This window comes from Rattus norvegicus, chromosome X (genome assembly GCF_036323735.1).
Source record: "Rattus norvegicus strain BN/NHsdMcwi chromosome X, GRCr8, whole genome shotgun sequence".
NCBI classification, from domain to species: domain Eukaryota; kingdom Metazoa; phylum Chordata; class Mammalia; order Rodentia; family Muridae; genus Rattus; species Rattus norvegicus.
Window position 1 is genome coordinate 152014552 of NC_086039.1, and position 20773 is coordinate 152035324.

General features: G+C 36.9%; 1 pseudogene; it reads left to right on the forward strand.

Moving 5' to 3' along the window:
* The first annotated feature begins 19891 nt into the window (after positions 1 to 19891).
* Scoc-ps1 (short coiled-coil protein, pseudogene 1) lies at positions 19892 to 20203 on the forward strand (annotated as a pseudogene).
* Positions 20204 to 20773: the final 570 nt, after the last annotated feature.

Here is a 20773-nt window from a genome sequence, read left to right on the forward strand (position 1 = left end):
CAACAAAGATAGATAGATAGATAGATAGATAGATAGATAGATAGATAGATAGATAGATAGATAGATAGGTGTACACACACACACACACACACACACACACACACATATATATATATATATATATATATCATCACAATATGAACGTTGCAGATGATTGAAATATCAGAAGGCTATCTTGGATTATATGTCTGGGGCCAACATACTATTACAAGCTTGTAAAAACAGAGCATGAAGTAGAAAGGTATATTGGGAAAATAGAGAAAACCAAAAAAACTTGGAAAGGACCTGATACTGATGCCTTGGAGCTGTAGAAAATTTGTTGTCAACTGAGATTTTCCACAGAATGAACGAGTTTGGAGACTGATTATTTCCATTGAGAACCTCCAGATGATCGAGGTGGTGCAGTCCAGTCACCATTCTGTTGATATCAAGAATAAGTAGTTGATCCTGTCTGAACAAAGTGCCATGTCACACATACTTACACACAATATATATGATAAATAAATGTTACAAGTAAGATATTACTCGATCAAGAAAACCAAGTTGCAGAAAAACTTGATTTTTTTTCCACAATGACGTTGATCACTTATCTATCATGTAATCTTCCCTGCAAGCACTATTAGAAATTAGGAGAAAATGGCTATTTCTAATCCTTATTTGCCTTCTTTTAACATGCAACTACTCTTCATGGTCTGCCTTAGCTATGTATAGTTTAGCTATGTATGTAAATTCTCATAGTGGAATATGAGTGAAATGCTGCGTGTCACTTCTACATGGGGTTATGAACAGACTACAAATTGTAATCATATGTCATTAAAAGAAGCTTATATTTATATAACCAACTTGTCAGTATTTAATATTATATAAAATACATAATGATCTTTCTGCTACTTTGATTCCATAAAACTCTAGCTCTGTAACTTGGATACACTTAGTTACCACCCATCAGTACAACCATGACCCTGACTTTGGAATGATTCCTGATGCTAGGTTTAGCCACTGGTTTCAGTGTCACTTTAGTTTAGTACCTACATTTGCATTACAGTGGCTTGGCATTCTGGGGTTTATTTGTCTTTAACCTTCACTAAATAAAAATCATTCCTTATACTCCTACCCTTTTTTCACAGTTAATCTAAATTGACAAGAGGTGAGAACTAGAATCACTTAGGAGATGCAATTCTTGGCATGCATCTAAGGGATTTATTTATTAGGTTAATTGAGGTGTGATAGTCTCCCCACTGTGAGTAGTACCATTTCCTGGGCTGAAATCCTAAACTTTATACAAAAAAGAAAGTAAACTGATTAAAAACATATGCTGCTTCTTTGTTGGGAGTTATGCCCTTAAAACCCTCCATTATAGGGCACTCAAGCAGCAGGTCCCCTGTGGTCAAGACACCACCAGGATTTGAAAGGACCTGGTCAACAGCTATCTGCACCCAAATCCCATGGGATGGAGAGCTAAACCTTAGGAGGGGCAGACATGCCTGGGAAGGCAGAAGAGACTACACGCTGCCCACATCTCAGACTCCAAAGGAAAACACCTAACGCCATCTGGGACCATGGTGAACCAGGGCCTGGGGAAAAGGCAGGGCAGGCCTTCTGGTTGCCACCCTTATGGAGAGCTCAAAAGCAGTGCCCCAGGAGAAACTTCAGCCCCAGGACCAGAGGTAATACCAACTCTTCTGCTCCAAGTGGCCTGCCTGATGGACTCAGGACACATGCACACAGGAACAGCTGAATACCAACAGACAGGAAAACCTACACCCCTGAAAGCAGAACACTCTGTTCCCATAACTGGCTGAAAGAAAACAGGAAAACAGGTCTACAGCACTCCTGGCACACAGGCCTATAGGACGGTCTAGCCACTGACAGAGATAGCAGAACAAGGTAACACCACAGACAAACTGATGGCAAGAAGCAAGCACAGGGACCCAAGCAACAGAAACCAAGACTACATGGCATCATCGGAGTCGAATTCTCCCACAAAAGCAAAAACTGGATATACAAACACACCAGAAAAGCAAGATACTGATTTTAAATCACATTTGATCATGGTGATGGAGGACTTCAAGAAAGACATAAAGAATTCCCTTAGAGAAACGCAGGAAAACATAAATAAACAAGTAGAAGCCTATACAGAGGAATCACAAAAAATCCCTGAAAGAATTCCAGGAAAACACAATCAAACAGGTGAAGGAATAAAAATGGAAATAGAAGCAATAAAGAAAGCACAAAGGGAGATAACCCTGGATATAGAAAACCAAAGGAAGAGACAAGGAGACGTAGAAACAAGCATCACCAACAGAATACAAGAGATAGAAGAGAGAATCTCAGGAGCATAAGATTCCATAGAAATCATCGACACAACTGTCAAAGATAATGGAAAGTGGAAAAAGATACTGGTCCAAAACATACAGGAAATCCAGGACTCAATGAGAAGATCAAACCTAAGGATAATAGATATAGAAGAAAGTGAAGACTCCCAGCTCAAAGGACCAGTAAATATCTTCAACAAAATCATAGAAGAAAACTTCCCTAACCTAAAGGAAGGAATTCCCATGAGCATACAAGAAGCCTACAGAACTCCAAATAGATTGGACCAGAAAAGAAACTCCTTCTGTCACATAATAGTCAAAATAACAAATGCACAAAATAAAGAAAGAATATTAAAAGCAGTAAGGGAAAAAGGTCAAGTAACATATAAAGGCAGACCTCTGAGAATCACACCAGACTTCTCGCCAAAGACTATGAAAGCCAGAAGATCCTGGACAGATGTCATACAGACCTTAAAAGAAAACAAATGCCAGCACAGGATACTGTATCCAGCAAAACTCTTAATTAACATAGGTGGAGAATCCAAGACATTCCATGACAAAACCAAATTTACACAATATCTTTCTAGAAATCCAGTCCTACAAAGGATAATAAATGGTAAAGCCCAACATAAGGAGGCAAACTACACCCTAAAAAAAGCAAGAAACTAATTGTCTTGGCAATAAAACAAAGAGAAAAAAAACACAAACTACTCTCATATCCAAATATGACTATAACAGGAAGCAACAATCACTATTCCTTAATATCTCACAACATCAATGGATTCAATTCCCCAATAAAAAGACATAGATTAACAAACTGGATATGCCATGAGGACCCTGTATTCTGCTGCCGACAGGAAACACACCTCAGAGACAATGACAGATACTACCTCAGAGTGAAAGGCTAGAAAAGAACTTTCCAAGCAAATGGTCTGAAGAAGCAAGCTGGAGTAGCTATTCTAATATCGAATGAATCGATTTTCAACCAAAAGTCATCAAAAAAGATAAGGAAGGCCACTTCACATTCATCAAAGGAAAAATCCACCAAGATGAACTCTCAATCCTAAATATCTATGCTCCAAATCCAAGGGCACCTACATACATAAAAGAAGTCTTACTAAAGCTCAAAACACACATTGCACCTCACACCACAAATATATGGAAGTTGAACAATGCTCTACTCAATGATAACCTGGTCAAGGAAGAAATAAAGGAAGAAACTAAAGACTTCTTAGAATTTAATGGAAAGGAAGGTACAACATACCGAAACTTATGGGACACAATGAAAACTGTGCTAAGAAGAAAACTCATAGCTCTGAGTGCCTACAGAAAGAAACAGGAGAGAGCATATATCAGCAGCTTGACAGCACACCTAAAAGCTCTAGAACAAAAAGAAGCAAATACACCCAGGAGGAGTGGAAGGCAGGAAATAATCAAACTCAGAGCTGAAATCAACCAAGTAGAAAAAAAAGGACCATAGAAAGAATCAACGGAACCAAAAGTTGGTTGCTTGAGAAAATGAACACGATAAATAAACCCTTAGCCAGACTAATGAGAAGACCCAGAGAGTGTGTCCAAATTAACAAAGTCAGAAATAAAAAGGGAGACAAAACGACAGAATCAGAGGAAATTAAAAAAAATCATCAGTTCTTACTACAATAGCCTTTATGCAACAAAATTTGAAAATCTGCAGGAAATGGACAATTTCCTAGACAGATACCAGGTACCAAAGTTAAATCAGGAACAGATAAACCATTTAAACAGCCCCCTAACTCCTAAAGAAATAGAAGCAGTCATTAAAGGTCTCCCAAACAAAAACAGCTCAGATCCAGATGGGTTCAAGGCAAAATTCTATCAGACCTTCCTAGAAGACCTCATACTAATACTATCCAAAGTATTCCATGAAATTGAAACAGATGGAGCACTACCGAATTCCTTCTATGAAGCCACAGTTACTCTTATACCTAAACCACACAAAGACCCAACAAAGAAAGTGACCTTCAGGCCAATTTCCCTTATCAATATCGATGCAAAAGTACTCAATTAAATTCTTCCAAACCGAATCCATGAGCACATCAAAACAATCATCCATCATGATCAAGTAGGCTTCGTCCCAAGCATGCAGGGATTGTTTAATATATGGAAAACCATGACCGTAATCCACTATATAAACAAACTAAAAGATGAAAACCACATGATCATTTCATTAGATGCTGTGAAAGCATTTGACAAAATTCAACACCCCTTCATGAAAAAAGTACTGGAAAGTATAGGAATTCAAGGCCCATAACAAAACATAGTAAAAGTCATGTAGAGCAAAACAGTAGCTAATATTAAAATAAATGGAGAGAAACTAGAACAATCCCACTAAAATCATGGAGTAGACAAGGCTGCCCACCCTCTCCCTACTTATTCAATATAGTTCTTGAAGTTTTAGCCACAGCATCAGACAACAAAAGGAGATCAAAGGGATACATATTGGAAAAGAAGTCAGAATATCCCTATTTGCAGATGATGTGATAGTATATTTAAGTGATCCCAAAAGTTCCACCAAAGAACTCTAAACCTGATAAACACCTTCAGCAAAGTGGTTGGGTATAAAATTAACTCAAAGAAATCAGTAGCCTTCATCTATACAAAAGAGAAACAAGCCGAGAAAGAAATTAGGGAAACGACACCCTCCATAATAGTCCCAAATAATATAAAATACCTCGGTGTGACTTTAACCAAGCAAATGAAATATCTGTGTGATGAGAACTTTAACCCTCTGAAGAAAGAAATTGAAGAGATTCTCAGAAGATGGAAAGATCTCCCATGCTCATGGATTGGCAGGATTAATATAGTAAAAATGGCCATTTTACCAAAAGCGATCTACAGATTCAATGCAATACCCATCAAAACACCAATCCAATTCTTCAGAGATTTAGAGAGAATAATTTGTAAATTCATCTGGAATAACAAAAAACCCAGGATAGCTAAAACTATCCTCAACAATAAAAGGACTTCAGGGGGAATCACTATCCCTTAACTCAAGCAGTATTACAGAGCAATAGTGATAAAAACTGCATGGTACTAGTACAGAGACAGACAGATAGACCAAAGGAACAGAATTGAAGACCCAGAAATGAACCCACACACATATGGTCACTTGATTTTTCATAAAGGAGTCAAAACCAACCAATGGAAAAAAAAGATAACATTTTCAGCAAATGATGCTGGTTCAACTGGAGGTCAGCATGTAGGAGAATGCAGATCGATCCATGCTTATCACCCTGTACAAAGCTTAAGTCCAAGTGGATCAAGGACCTCCACATCAAACCAGATACATTCAAACTAATAAAAAGAAGAAAAAATGGGGAAGCGTCTTGAACACATGGGCACTGGAAAAAAGTTCCTGAACAAAACACCAATGGCTTATGCTCTAAGATCAAAAATCGACGAATGGGATCTCATAAAACTGCAAAGCTTCTGTAAGGCAAAGGACACTGTTGTTAGGACAAAGCGACAACCAACAGATTGGGAAAAGATCTTTACCAATCCTACAACTGATAGAGGGCTTATATCCAAATTATACAAAGAACTCAAGAAGTTAGACTGCAGGGAGACAAATAACCCTATTAAAAATGGGGTTCAGAGCAAAACAAAGAATTCAGAGCTGAGGAATGCCGAATGGCTGAGAAACACCTATAGAAATGTTCAACATCTTTAGTATTAAGGGAAATGCAAATCAAAACAACCCTAAGATTTCATCTCACACTAGTGAGAATGGCTAAAATAAAAAACTCAGGTGACTGCAGATGCTGGCGAGGATGTGGAGAAAGAGGAACACTCTTCCATTGTTGGTGGGATTGCAGACTGGTACAACCATTCTGGAAATCAGTCTGGAGGTTCCTCAGAAAATTTGACATTGAACTACCTGAGGACCCAGCTATATCTCTCTTGGGCATATACCCAAAAGATGCCCCAACATATAACAAAGACACATGCTCCACTATGTTCATTGCAGCCTTATTTATAACAGTCAGAAGCTGGAAAGAACCCAGATGTCCTTCAACAGAGGCATGGATACAGAAAATGTAGTACATCTACACAATGGGAATATTACTCAGCTATCAAAAATAATGACTTTATGAAATTCATAGGCAAATGGATAGAACTGGAAAATATCTTCCTGAGTGAGGTAAGCCAATCACAGAAAAACACACATGGTATGCACTCATTGATAAGTGGATATTAGCCCAAATTCTCGAATTACCCTTGATGCACAGAAAACATGAAACTCAAGAAGGATGACCAAAATGCTAATGCTTCACTCCTTCTTTTAAAGGGGAACAGGAATAACCTTGGGAGGGAATAGAGAGGCAAAGTTTAGAACAGACACAGAAGGAACACCCATTCAGAGCCTGCCCCACATGTGGCCCATACATATACAGTTACCCAATTAGACAAGATGGATGAAGCAAAGAAGTGCAGGCTGACAGGAACAGGATGTAGATCTCTCCTGAGAGACAGAGCCAGAATACAGCAACTACCTAGGCGAATTCCATCATTAAACCATTGAACTTAGAACAGGAACCCCGTTGAAGGAATTAGAGAAAGGACTTAAAGAGCTTGAAGGGGCCTTTGACCCCATATGAACAACAATGCCAACCAACCAGTGCTTCCAGGGACTAAGCCACTACCCAAAGACTATACATGAACTGACCCTGGGCTCCAACCTCATAGGTAGCAATGAATATTCTAATAAGAGCTACAGTGGAAGGGGAAGCCCTTGGTCCTGCCAAGACTTAACCCCCAGTGAACATCATTGTTGGGGGGAGGGTGGTAATGTGGGGAGGATGGGAAGGGTATCACCCATAGAGAAGGGGAGGTGGAGGGGGTGTGGGGATGTTGGCCTGGAAACCGGGAAAGGGAATAACATCGAAATGTAAATAAGAAATACCCAAGTTAATATAGATGAAAAAAAAAAACCTCCATTATTGATGTTAATAGTATAGTTAGAGTTAGGTATTAGTGGGTTCATGGAAAATCCCAAGCCAGCTGCAGAAGACTAATACCAATCCAGTGGTCAGGATGAATAATAATATGATAAAGTTCTAACCTTGCTGAGAAATACATCTGACGTCAAACTGCCCAATGTGATGACTTGTAACCTTTCTGAAAAACCAACATCCTGCTGAATAATAGATATGACAAACCTGTGACCTTTATAACATCCTGTTAACACCAGCCATTTGCCTGATCACAAGAGAGCTGTGTACTTGGCCTGTGGAAATGTTTCCCACTTACTCTTTCCCTCTGTTACCCCTGCTATGGTATAAATTCAACCTTGGGAAAAAATAAAATTGTTCCCTTGGTCAGAATCTTGTCTTGGTGTACTTCTTCACATCTTTTGTCCCCCATTCTCTTCCAGGTACCCTCTGCACCTTTGTTGACACTTCTTGACCATGAATAAAATGTGGCCAACTACCTCGATGTTTAGCCATTGCAACTTCCTCACTATGAAGTCCTTTACTTCCACAATTAGTTTTTGTCAAGATACTTTATAGCAACAACAGTGAAAGTAACAAACTTTTTGTGACTCAATTTCTGATATTTGCCAATCCACACCCTAAACAGCTTCAAATTAAACATTCAACAATTGTGAACCATATTCATTCTTTGGACCTAGACAGATGGACACATATTTTGCCTGTGTTTAGATCTTACCAAACAATTCAGTGGACACATATTTCTCACTTGAATAGTTATATAAATAACTGGAAGAAAGACATTGTTAAACAATAGGCAGTTTTAAAAAATATATTTAGTGATTTCACTGATTCATTATTCATTAAATTTGACTTATATATCCTATGCAGTGAGTTAATGATTAATGATATACAAAGTCATTTACAAGTCTACTAGTTTAGTAGTTTTTCAATGAAGTAGTAATATGTGTATTATTTTGCTCCCCATTAATACATTCTCAAAAATTATATATCTGTCTCTGTTTGCTTATCATGGAAAGAAGTAATTTGTAGTTACTAATGATGAATCAATAATGATAAGATGAATAAATGAGAACACAAGTAGCAAATAGTTCATGGAGTCTTTTGATGTCTCAAAATAGTGTTGTGATGTGATGATTAATCTTAGTTGTCAACTTACTTACCTGGGAAGAGTGAAGCTCAGTTGAAGACTCACCTCTATCAGACAAGCCTGTGAGCATGTTTGTGGAAGCAATTCATTGATTGCCAATTGATATATGAGGACCAAGACCATTTTGAACAGGGCCATACCTAAGCATATAAAACTGATCCATACAAGGATGGCTGATGGGGCTGGAGAGATGGCTCAACAGTTCAGAGCACACTGACTGTTCTTCTAGAAGTCCTGACTTCAATTCCCAGCAACCACATGGTGGCTCATAACCATATGTAACAAGATCCAGTGCTCTAATCTGGTGTGTCTGAAGACAGTGACAGTGTACCCATAGAAATAAAATAAACAAATATGTTTTAAAAGAAAGAAAGAAAAGAAATAAGAAAGCTGGCTGAGAATAAACTAGAGAGACAGAGAGAGAGAGAGAGAGAGAGAGAGAGAGAGAGAGAGAATAAATAACACTCCTCAGTGACTTGTGTTTTGAGCTTCTGACTTTAGTTTCTTTTGCCTCTTTCCTTAGTGACAGACTATAACCTATAAAACTCAACCTTTCCTTCCAAAGGTGCATGTGGTGATGTTATTTTATTACAATAATAGAACAATGAACTAGAATAGAATTTGGGCATTAATGTGACAGATCTGACCATTTAGTTTGGTTGGAAGATTGTAACCTGAAATAATGAGCCACCAATAAGAAAACTTGAAAAATAGTAACATTTATTGAAGTGTAGATAATGTAGGTCTGGCTTGTGAAGTTTCAGAGGTAGCAATGGACTTTGAGGAGTATTTGTATGATAATTTGGATTATGATTCTGTAGAAATGAAACCTTCTAAAAAAGAAAGAAATGAGACCTTCTGAAATTTATTAGATGATGGGGCTGAATAAATAAGAGATCAGCATCATTGAGGATAATTCTTCTGGTAAATATTTTCCCAGTTTCAGCACACTAAAGCTGTTGTCAAAGATAAGTCAAGACCACATTTTAAGAGCATAGAAGAACTTGACAAATATTGTATAAATTTCCATGTTGTTCTGCTTTAAGCAGAATTAATGCTAAAGGATTGAAATAATAAAGACCAGCTGAGGATTGGCATTATGCAGCAGAGTCAGAGTTCCTGAAGAGAGGAAAGACAAATGCATGAGAAAAAATGCTACCTCAATTGCAGAAACCAGGACATTGTAGATTGTCTGAGTATAGGATGACAACCAAAGTCAGGGGCAATTGTAAAGTAGAGCTGACCTTACTCTATGAGAGAAGTTGCATGTATTGCAGATGGCAGAGCTGGAAACATGGAACTTGCCATGAAACATGCTCAATTGTGAGCCCTAGATGCCAGATATTGAGCTATGATTAGAATTACACACTAGATGTTAGGTTTTACTTTAATTTGAGTGTTCCTATCTCCTTGTTCTTCCCTTTTAGAATAAGAAAATGTGCAAACATGTTGCTTTAATTCTACTGACTTTTTTTTTTGCAAAAGTCTATGGTTAAGAGAGTTGGATCTTCGCTCCTGAGAGACACAGCCAGAATACAGCAAATACAGAGGCGAATGCCAGCAGCAAACCACTGAACTGAGAATAGGACCCCCGTTGAAGGAATCAGAGAAAGAACTGGAAGAGCTTGAAGGGGCTCGAGACCCCATATGTACAACAATGCCAAGCAACCAGAGCTTCCAGGGACTAAGCCACTACCTAAAGACTATACATGGACTGACCCTGGACTCTGACCTCATAGGTAGCAATGAATATCCTAGTAAGAGCACCAGTGGAAGGGGAAGCCCTGGGTCCTGCTAAGACTGAACCCCCAGTGAACTAGACTGTGGGGGGGAGGGGGGCAATGGGGGGACGGTTGGGAGGGGAACACCCATAAGGAAGGGGATGTGGGAGGGGGATGTTTGCCCGGATACTGGGAAAGGGAATAACACTCGAAATGTATATAAGAAATACTCAAGTTAATAATAATAAAAAAAAGAGAGTTGGATCTTTTTAAAAAGTCATTCAACTTTTAAATAGCTGAATATTTTTAAAGACTGTAGGAATGTTATTGTTGACTGTTTTGCATCTTGATGCCAATGTGGGATAATGGAGGCAAAGGAAGGTTGTAGCTTAATAATGTTGTATGTGTGCATCAATGTGATCCAGTTGTCATAGGGTAGACTCATTATAGTGAATATTGTTTGTCAACTTGACACTCCTAGGAAGAGTGAACCTCAGTTGAAGATGTGGCCTATGGACATATTTCTGGAACATGTTCTTGAATCCAAATTAATATAGAAGAAAGTGTACTGAGGGAGGTGCCATCCCTAGTCAGGTAGGCTTACAGTATATAAAAATATTAGCTGACTTTACTAAAATATCTTGTTGAGAAAACGTTAAACTGAAGAATGCTAACTGACCGTGAGCCTAAGAGGAGAAGAAAGTGTGTAAGCAGCATTTCTCTGAGGTTTCTACTTCATATGCCTACCTTAAATTCCTACCATGGATTCCCTTGATGATGAACTGTAAAGTATAAGACTAAAATAAACCCCTTCCAGCCCAAATTTGCTTTGGTAATGATATTTTATCCCAGGTACAAAAAGCAAACTATAATATCTGACCTCTTAGTAGCAAAATAAAACACTATTAATAATTATAAAATATTTTAATTTTGTTTTCAAATTACACTTAAAATTTAAATAGACGTACATAAAACAATTACAAGATATAAAACTTATACATAAATGGTTTATAAGAACTGCCTGTTTTCTTCACTGTCTGAGAGGTGTTAGGGATTAGAAGTAGCCAGGAAGCCATTTAGCATAAAGTGTTAACCATGGAGATCTGGAAAGTTCAGTCATGAAAAAAAATAGCAATAAGGCATCCTGTGTCAAGTCCTGGGGGAGCCCACAGCTCAGGAGAATTGATGCAACACCTGGAGAAAAAGCATACTAGAGATGCGAGCCCAGAGACCAGGGAAATAGAGAACAGAGAGATTAGACAATCACTCAAAAATACTGAGAAGCGAAAAGTGCAGGCCCTTAAACGTTGAGAACAGAAAAAAAGGCTAGAAAAGACTACATTTCCAAAAGACATTTTAATACAAGAGCGGTAGCTTATATTTATACTTGTATAAAATCTTATATAGGTTAAGTATGTTAGTATAAAACTTAGAATAAAGTGTTGCTTAAATAAATGCCATAGACTCACTTGTTTAAAGTCTAGTATCTTAGAGATCATCTAATCTTACAATGATCACCATTCTCTACCCTAAAAAACTCATACAACTCTATTGTAACTTTTCTTAAATTTGATCTTTAACAAGTTGACAAATGTATATAATGCATTCTGGTTACTGACACTCACATATAACCTCTCTTATCCCTCTCTGTACTGCCTGGAGTTTTTGTTTGTTTGTTTGTTTGTTTTTGGGGTTTTTGTTTGTTTGTTTGTTTTGTTTTATTTTTTTAGCTTTGTTTTTTGTCAATTTCATGAAAGAGTTATCTGAAAAGAGGTAAATATCAAGTGAGAAAATGTCTCCATTAGATTGCCTGTAAGCAAATATTAAAGGTCTATTCATTAATGATTGCTTATTGGAGGGCCCACACCACTGGGGATAGTGTCATCTCTAGACAAACCATCCTGGGTTGTCAGAAGCAATCTAGGAAAGGCTAAAGGCATGCAAGTGACTTTTCTGGAGATGTTCCATTGTTTTGTATGGCTTGTAATGGGTGAGCTCTGAGGCAAGATCCTATTCAAATTTCATCCCAGGATTGAGTCTTGTTGCTGGGTATGCCTTTTCTTGACACTATTACATAGCCTAATGATTCATGGGTATTAGCCCACCCTTTGGGCAGATTTTATGCAAATTAACATGAAGATGTGCTCTCGTGTAGTAATGCTGTTAGACTAATTGATGGTTTCATAATTTTAATAGTGATTTTATAAGATTCCTAAATTTATACAAATAATTTTAAGCCATCTAAATGCTGCAGTTAGAGCTCTGTAAGCCTTCCTGTGTCATGGGCTAACTGCACTAGGATAAGAAAGCAGGCTTATAACAAATTTATGATCAGGTAAAACATTCTTTCTAGGTTAGCTGTAAGACCACTATCTAGTAACTAAAGGGGATAAACTGGGAATGGACAATTTATTGTAGATGCAATGGCAAAAGTAAAATGTTGACTAGTTTATCTATACAAAGCTTCACAAGTAATAAGACACAAAACAGATGATTTGGCTTTTGATACAACCATGCTGACATGTGACATAAAAATGATTGCTTTAAACTTATAATGAACTCATGGGTCTAGAAGATATGTAAGGTATGTTTAGACAGGAACTAGTCTTTATGGAAAGACATGTAAGCATTTTTGCTGTAACTGTCATTTTATGACATGAAATATTGTCTTAAACTTGCTATGAACTTATAGAATGTAAAGATGCTTGGAAAACCATATCCTGATCATTTATCCTGAGAAAGTATAAGACCTAAGAATGACAATAAAATGATGGTCCAGCTTATTTTCTGCTTTATCCAGAATGAGTGTTTTCTGCATACATAAATTTTATCTTTTTCTTCTTCCATTTTCTTCTTTTTATCCTTTTTTTTGTTTTGTTTACAAATTGTTAATAAGTTTCAAGCCACTTTTCTGGCCAGTGAGAGGTCCTTGAGCCAGAGAGAAAAGAACCCTCGCAATTAACCCTTTCTTTTTCTTTAGTCCCCTGCTGCTGCCAGCAGTAACTAACTGCCAGAGCCAACAGGTTTTGACTACAGAATAGCAAAGATTTGTAGGCAGAAGTATCACCAAAGATAAAGCAGCTTTGGCCCCATACCCCATCGCTGCCTTCCTAGGGAAACCCTTGTTCCTGAGTTGATCACCAGCACAGGATGGTATAAAAAAGCAAGCGGAACAAGTCACAAAGCCAGTTAGCAGCATTATTTCATGGCCTCTGCTTCAGATTCCACCGTGCCTTCACCTTAGGATTAACTGTGAGCTGTAATGTGAAACAAACCCTTTCCTTTCCAAGTTTCTTTTGGATATTATTGTACTTTTGCTTTTGTTTTGTGACCCAATGAATTTAAACAGGACTGTCTGTGCAAGTATGGTTTTGGAACTCTGCAAGGAAGAGTGGTTAATACTACTGAAAATGAGGCCTGTCCTTTTATCCTAAATTAACCAGCTTATCAAAGTATGATCTGTACTCATGAGTTCCTCTTCAGCCCATGATTACTCACAAATTCACTCTTATGTAAGTGGAATTGGGGTAACCATAGGTCCTGTGGAATCATGTCTGTAGTGACTGTTATCACTACACAGCTCGTTTCCCTGTCTTTTGGATTTTTCGTTTTTTATGTTCTTTTCCACAGAGCTTCCTGGACCTGAGGCGAGGTAGTATAAATGTCCTCCTAAGGTCTTAGCACTCAACTATCACTTATCAGTACTCAAGGGGAGCAATACGTTTATTCACTGCCATTCATTGCAAAGAAAATCTTATCTGAGTAAGGCTTAGAGTAACATTTGTCTACGAGTTTAAACATATTTGAAGGCAATTTTGGCTCATGTCAATTTACTTACATATCAACCGTAACTTTCCTCCAGGCCTTGTAGCTTCCTCAGAAATGACTTTTGAATGGGTTTACAGTATCCAAAATGAATTCCCTCCTGTGGAGAAGGCTTCACACCCAGTCATAGGCTAGTTGGTTATTCATAGAACAAGTGTGCAAATTATTACATATCCTGCATATCCTGCCTGGCAGGCTGGCTTTGTAGTCCATAGGCTTTGCATATGGTTAAGATCCTTGATTCCTTTGCTCCCCCAGAAGCCTACATAGCACCTTCACAACTATAAAAACTAGCCAGGAGGGAGGAAGCTGCCAGTTTGTTTCCAACTTTTGTCCTATGCTGATTGATGGGTTGAATTAATTAATATTTTAAAAATAGCTCTCCTAGTAAAATTGGTTTACAGTTTATAACTTCAGTGTAATCCCAATTAAAATATCCATACTATTCTTTACAGAAATAGAAAAAAATCTTAAAAGTTATATGAAAACAGAAAAGACCCCAAATAGAGCAACCTCTAATTACCCAATCTCAAGATATACTACATGGCCTCAGTAATACAAACAATATTGTATTGCTACAAAATAAATTTGTAGATCAGTGGCATAGAATAAAAGACCTTTATTTCAATTCATACAATTGCAGAAGCTCAAAACAAAAACACATCATACAATAGCATTTTCAACAAATGGTGCTGGGCAAAGTGATGTAAACATACATATAGAAAAATGACATCTTTCCTTTCACTTAATAATATCAGCTTCAAGTTTATTAAAGAGTTCAAATTAAAATCTAAAACTCTGATAGTGCTAAAAATGAAAGGTAGATATTACATTATCAGAAAATAGTATAGGTAAGGACTTTCAAAATATGATTCCAGTTGCTCCAAAACTAAGGTCAACAAGTGATGAATGGACTCTCATGAAACATCAAAAGGCTTTTATTCCTATAAGTAGCTTTTGGTCAATGTTTTATTATGCACCAGAAAAGAAACCAGAGTATTGAGCTTACTTACAGAGTAATGATGATGAGTTGGTTAAAGTTATATGGGTAGTCCCAAAGCAGAAATTTGGGAAAGACTTCACCCAGTATGGATAAAGGCCTCTCCATATCCACATAGATGAGATACTCAATTATTCTTCTCCAGTCTATATACACTAGCATCTTCCCATCCCAAGGCCCCAGAACCCACGTGCAGTTAGGGAAGAATTGTATTCAAACATCTAGAAGAAGTGCTCAGAATCTCCATTTCTCACCCCTCCTTTTCTCAGGGAACCAAGAGACAAGCAGGTTCAGCTGATCTGATGAAGATGGCAGCTATTTTGATTAGAGGATATTGTGCTTTTCCATAATGCTGCTCCTGAAAACCAAACATGATTAAGCAAACTTTTCAGTGTCAGGTGTTAAATAATTCCTTGTGGGGCATTTGTCAGAGTAGCACCAGAAACTGTCTTCAAACAGGATAGGTTCTTCTCATTCTTCTAGGTTTCGCATCAGAAATTGACTGTAAGACCCTATTGTTAAAAATGCCACTCTATTTTTACTTTATGCCTTAGCACTTCAATCAAATTAAGCATCTCCTTATTGATTACATTTATTTTTCCCCATGCTCACAGTGGAAATCACATGAAGACAGAAGTCTTTACCTGTACTAATACATCCCAATATACTATAACCAATACATATCAGACAGTCAATAAACATTTGTTGAATAAAACCATCAACTAACAATCCCTTTTTACACTCAAAGAAACAACAATCCTAAGGAGTTCAGTATCTTTCTAAAAGTGACATATTCTGTTAGCAGAAATTATGACTAGAAACCAAATATAGTCCATGTTAATACCTTAGAGCCAAATAAAAGAATAAAAATCATTTGATATTTCCTTTCCTTCTGCCCACTTTATTTTGATAGGGGTTGTAATTCAAAGCATTGTCTTTCCTAATGAGCCTCCATACACGAGAAAGACTTTAGGTAGTGCTGCTCTCCATTAATAAATAGTCATTCACATGGTTCAAAATGCAAAATTTCCTACATGTCCTTGTTCGTGTTTTCAATGTGCCCTTCAGAGTCCATGCAGAGTGAATTTAAGCCCCAATGAAATTATGATCAGAAGTTAGACATTTAAGAAAAAATATGTCAAGAGGGATCTGTCCTCATGAATGGATGAGGTATTATGATGAAAATGGATTCATTATGTCCAAAGCAAGATTCTTAGAAAATAAATTTAGCCACCTTCTGTGGAACACTGTCTGTGACTGCTATTTTCTTGAAATCAGAGCAGTTGTGATTACTGGCATGGTCCTCTCACAACACCAAGCTTATTGATATTCTTTCACAGAAAGAATTGGTTTGGAGGGCCATTACACTGTCACCTAACATCCAACTATTCACTCACTCCTGGCCTACCACCACCAAGCAGCACATAATCCTGCCACAACCAAACCTTGTCTCAGAAAATGTTACAATGTATAATAGGTAGAAGGTTGCCAGAAGGAAGTGTGCAAGAGTGTGTAGGGAGCACTCCATCTATACATATCTCAGGAGGCTATCATTCATACTGGTTTGGAACTTTGCAGTAATGCAGCTGAGAGAGCATTACCCACTCACATATACATAACCTTATCCATGATTCTGTAAGTAAACCAACTCAAATCATTGGTTCATCAAGCTGGGCATGGGCGAAATTATTTCTTTAGTCTGTTATCAGTGCCCTTTTTGTGACTTTTTGTTCACATTTCTCTCCTCAAAATTATGCAATACCCTGTCTTGCTGTATATCTTGTCTTTGTGACAGTTTCCATTATGAGCAGACCCAGAACAAAAGTCTGCAACAAATAGAGCTCCCTAGTCTTTTGACACTTCAGGACCCATAACAGTAGTGCAAATAAATATAAATGCTTCTATAGTATCATTTAGAAAATTTACAAAAGTCTACATCTATAACATTCTGTTTCAGTAGCACAAAATGAATGAAGATGGTGATCAATACCATTTTTACAAAAATATACATGCCCTACTTTGGGAGCAGTCCCAAAATATATGTGTTGCCTTATCTTGCTATAGTCAGTCAATGTCTCATGAGTAAGATAGCAAAGCAACTTGTTTTACAGGCATCTTCTTACATACATGTGCTGGTTTTGGTTCAGTGAACTGAATCTGTGGCTTTCTTTCAATATTAAGAACAAAAGACCGTGTGTGACATTTTTGCTAATGATTTGTAGAGAAATACCATGTGAACCACAGAGAACTGGAAACATCTCCTAATCCAATTGTCAACAGGGATATAATCACAAATTCTCTTTGTTAAACCAATTTCCCGACTTTTCCTTGTATAATTAGTTCTGGGTCTTCTATGGAGAGGTATCTTTCTAATTGTGGCAATTATAAGTACATCAAAATTCATTCACACCTGGGGTTTACTGTTTTACCTGAATTGCTTTTGCATCTGCTGTATAGAAATAAAACCACCTATTTCCTACACACATTAGGTAAGTAGGAAGTAATATTTTTAGAACACAGCAATAAAGACAATTCAACTCAAATTTCTCTTTCACATTTGAGTTAGAGGTGTAATCTCTGACTACAAAAGGAAATCACATCTTTCTAAACATTTGCTTCATGTTGTGGTTGCAAGTAATTGGAGGATTGAGAAAAAACAATGAGAACATAATAGAATCACTAAGAAACCATAAATTAGGACATAGGCAACAAGCACTTCTGGTATAACTCCTGGTGCTAGCTCTGGAGTACATGGAACACTGGTAAGCATCACTAGTGAAACTAGATGGCAGAAAACACAGCCACTTGAGGTTACTCTGGTCACATATCTGCTGGTGAACAAAAGCAAAATAAATACTGTATCCTAAAATGCATATAGACTTAAGAGAAATGTTTTTCAATCAAACCAGGCCTCTTAGAAGTTGGATAAGGGAAGGAAGTTATTTTTTTTTAGGATCTTAGACTTGATCACAAAGAAACTGAGGAAACATTATTGTTTGACATATGTCTGTGAGGTTTCATCTAAAAGAAGGACAGTCTTGTTGATTCCTTTATGACTTGGAAAATCCCACTTTTACTTGGACAAAAGGAGCTTTCACTATTCCTTGGGATTTTGGGTTAATATTCATAAGATAAATTAATAATCATAAATCTTTGTACAGAGGTACATAAACAGATAAATGACAGTCTTACACACCTACACACACACACACACACACACACACAATTATTCTACTCAACTCAGAAATGTTATCTATCTTTGAGCAGTTCTTATCACCTCCACTGCTGCTACCTGTCTACCTGTCATAGATCTCCACTACCTCTTATCTGTATTATTCTGATGGTCTTCTAATGAGTGTCCCCATTTATGCATTTGTCCAAACTAAAGCCTTTTTAAAACTGGCTACATTTCATCACGTTTCTCTTCCAAGCCTTCCTAAGGCTTCCCATCTTCCTAAGAATCACCAAGCCTACAGAATCTGGACTCCATCACTCCTTCACTCATTTACTATTTCGGGGCCCTTAAGCTTTTATGCTACAGTCATTGGCTTCATTGCTAATTTTATCGTTGAAGATTATGCTTATGCTTTTAATCCTTTGCTCAAGCAGTTTGTTGTAACTATTATCAATGCTCTCTCTGTATCTGATGTTCACACCTTATTAAATTCCTTGATTGGCTAAAAAGAATCATGACTCATACTATATTTAAACATACTATATTTACTGACTAGATTTATTACAGCAAAACTCAGGGGAAAAGCAACAAAAAATATACATTAATGGAATACAGAGAAGTATAATCATGATTCTGAAGTCTCCTAATCCAAATTCAGACAAGACAGGTCTTTTACTGACTATAAGCTACTACAGAGACAACTGTAGAATAAATCTGCCAAAGGAAACCTATTGTGCTGGCCGGTTTTTATCAAGTTGACACAGATTAAAGTCACCCGGGAAGAGGGAACATCAGTTTTGAAATTTCCTTTATCTGCTCAGCATAGCTGATTAAGAAAGTCTGTGGAAGCATTTTCTTGACTGATGACTAATGTGAGAATGTGAAGGTCACTTCGAATTACATAATTCCTGAACACTTCATGCTTGATTGTATACACAGAAAACAAAGCCAGTAGGCAGCATTCATCCTTGGCTCCTGTTTTTAATTCCTGTCTCCAGATTCCTGTCTTGCTTGAGTATCTGCCCTGCCTTCCCTCAGTGGTGGACTGTGATGCAGAAGTTTAAGCCAAGTAAGTAAGTGCCAAGTTGCTTTCTCATGGTGTTTATCACAGCAACAGAAATCAAACTAGAACTTCAATTTAAACCCCAGGGTTTGGGGTTTATATTTGTGTATTTACATAGTTACATCTTGCTAACAATTAGTTTTGGAATCTGAAATTCAAGATCCCAAATATAAAAGCAGGTGCATATTATCAGTCACGAAAGTTAGGTAAAGTAATCATGATAACAGCATAGCCTGTCTCAGACCATTTTTCCAGGTGTACATAACAAAATAAAAGACCATCAGTAATTTAAAAATATGCTGAATTACTTGTTCCAAATGGTTGGTAGCTCAAGGGTACTTGAAGGCTGTCAAGGAATGAGCAAGGACTAATAATTTTACTTTTCTTTTATCCAGTCTAAACTTGCCATGTTTTCATGAAGTGGAAAATATTTTCTACCCCTAATAGATATCAATACATATAATTAAACTTAAAGAAAAGAAACAATAAAAATTGTGAGGATGGATATTACACATGTAACATAAATAAAATCTACTCTATTTATCAGTTGGTCTGAAAGTCACTGCCTGAGGCATCCTACCCATTATGCTTCACATGCAAGACCTTTCATTAACGAGTTTGAATTCAATAACTGAAAGTCTGTTAGTCAAGATGATGAATGCTGATATGGATACAGTTGATGCTGAAAATCAATGGAACTGGAAGAAAAGACTTGACTTATCAATCAGGTGTTGCATCTCCAGCACACACTTGAAGATCTTTCTGCAAGAGTAGATGCAGTTAAGGAAAAAAATCTGAAGATAAAATCAGATAATCAAGTTATTGAACAACATATAGAAAACCTCATGTCTACTTCTAGTTTTACAAACAGCTGATGCAAAAAGCAAAAGAAACAAAGGGTTCACCTCCCTCTCTGATATGGATTTCTGCTTTTTTTCCTTCCCCCTTAAGGCTTGGATATGACTCAAAAGGTATCTTCCTTTGTTTCCCTGAGTGTTTATAAAGAGAATGTCAGACCTAGGTAATACTAATCCTTAACAGGAACATCTCTGAGTTAACGTTACATGTATACATTAGTCTAAGAAAATGTGCACATGTAGAGACTTTATTTTTTTGTTTTTTTAGAGACTTTATATTACAGATATTTATGAAACTTGAAGATGAATGTTTTGCCAATTTCCATATATATATACATATACACATACACATACATATACATATGCATATACATATACATACATATACATACATATACATATACACATACACATACATATACATATGCATATACATATACATACATATACATACATATACATATGCATATACATATACATATACACATACACATACACATACACACACATACACATACACATACGCATATGCATATACATACATATACATACATATACACATACACATACATATACATATGCATATACATACACATACATACATATACATATACATATACACATACATATACATATGCATATGCATATACATACACATACATATACATACATATAC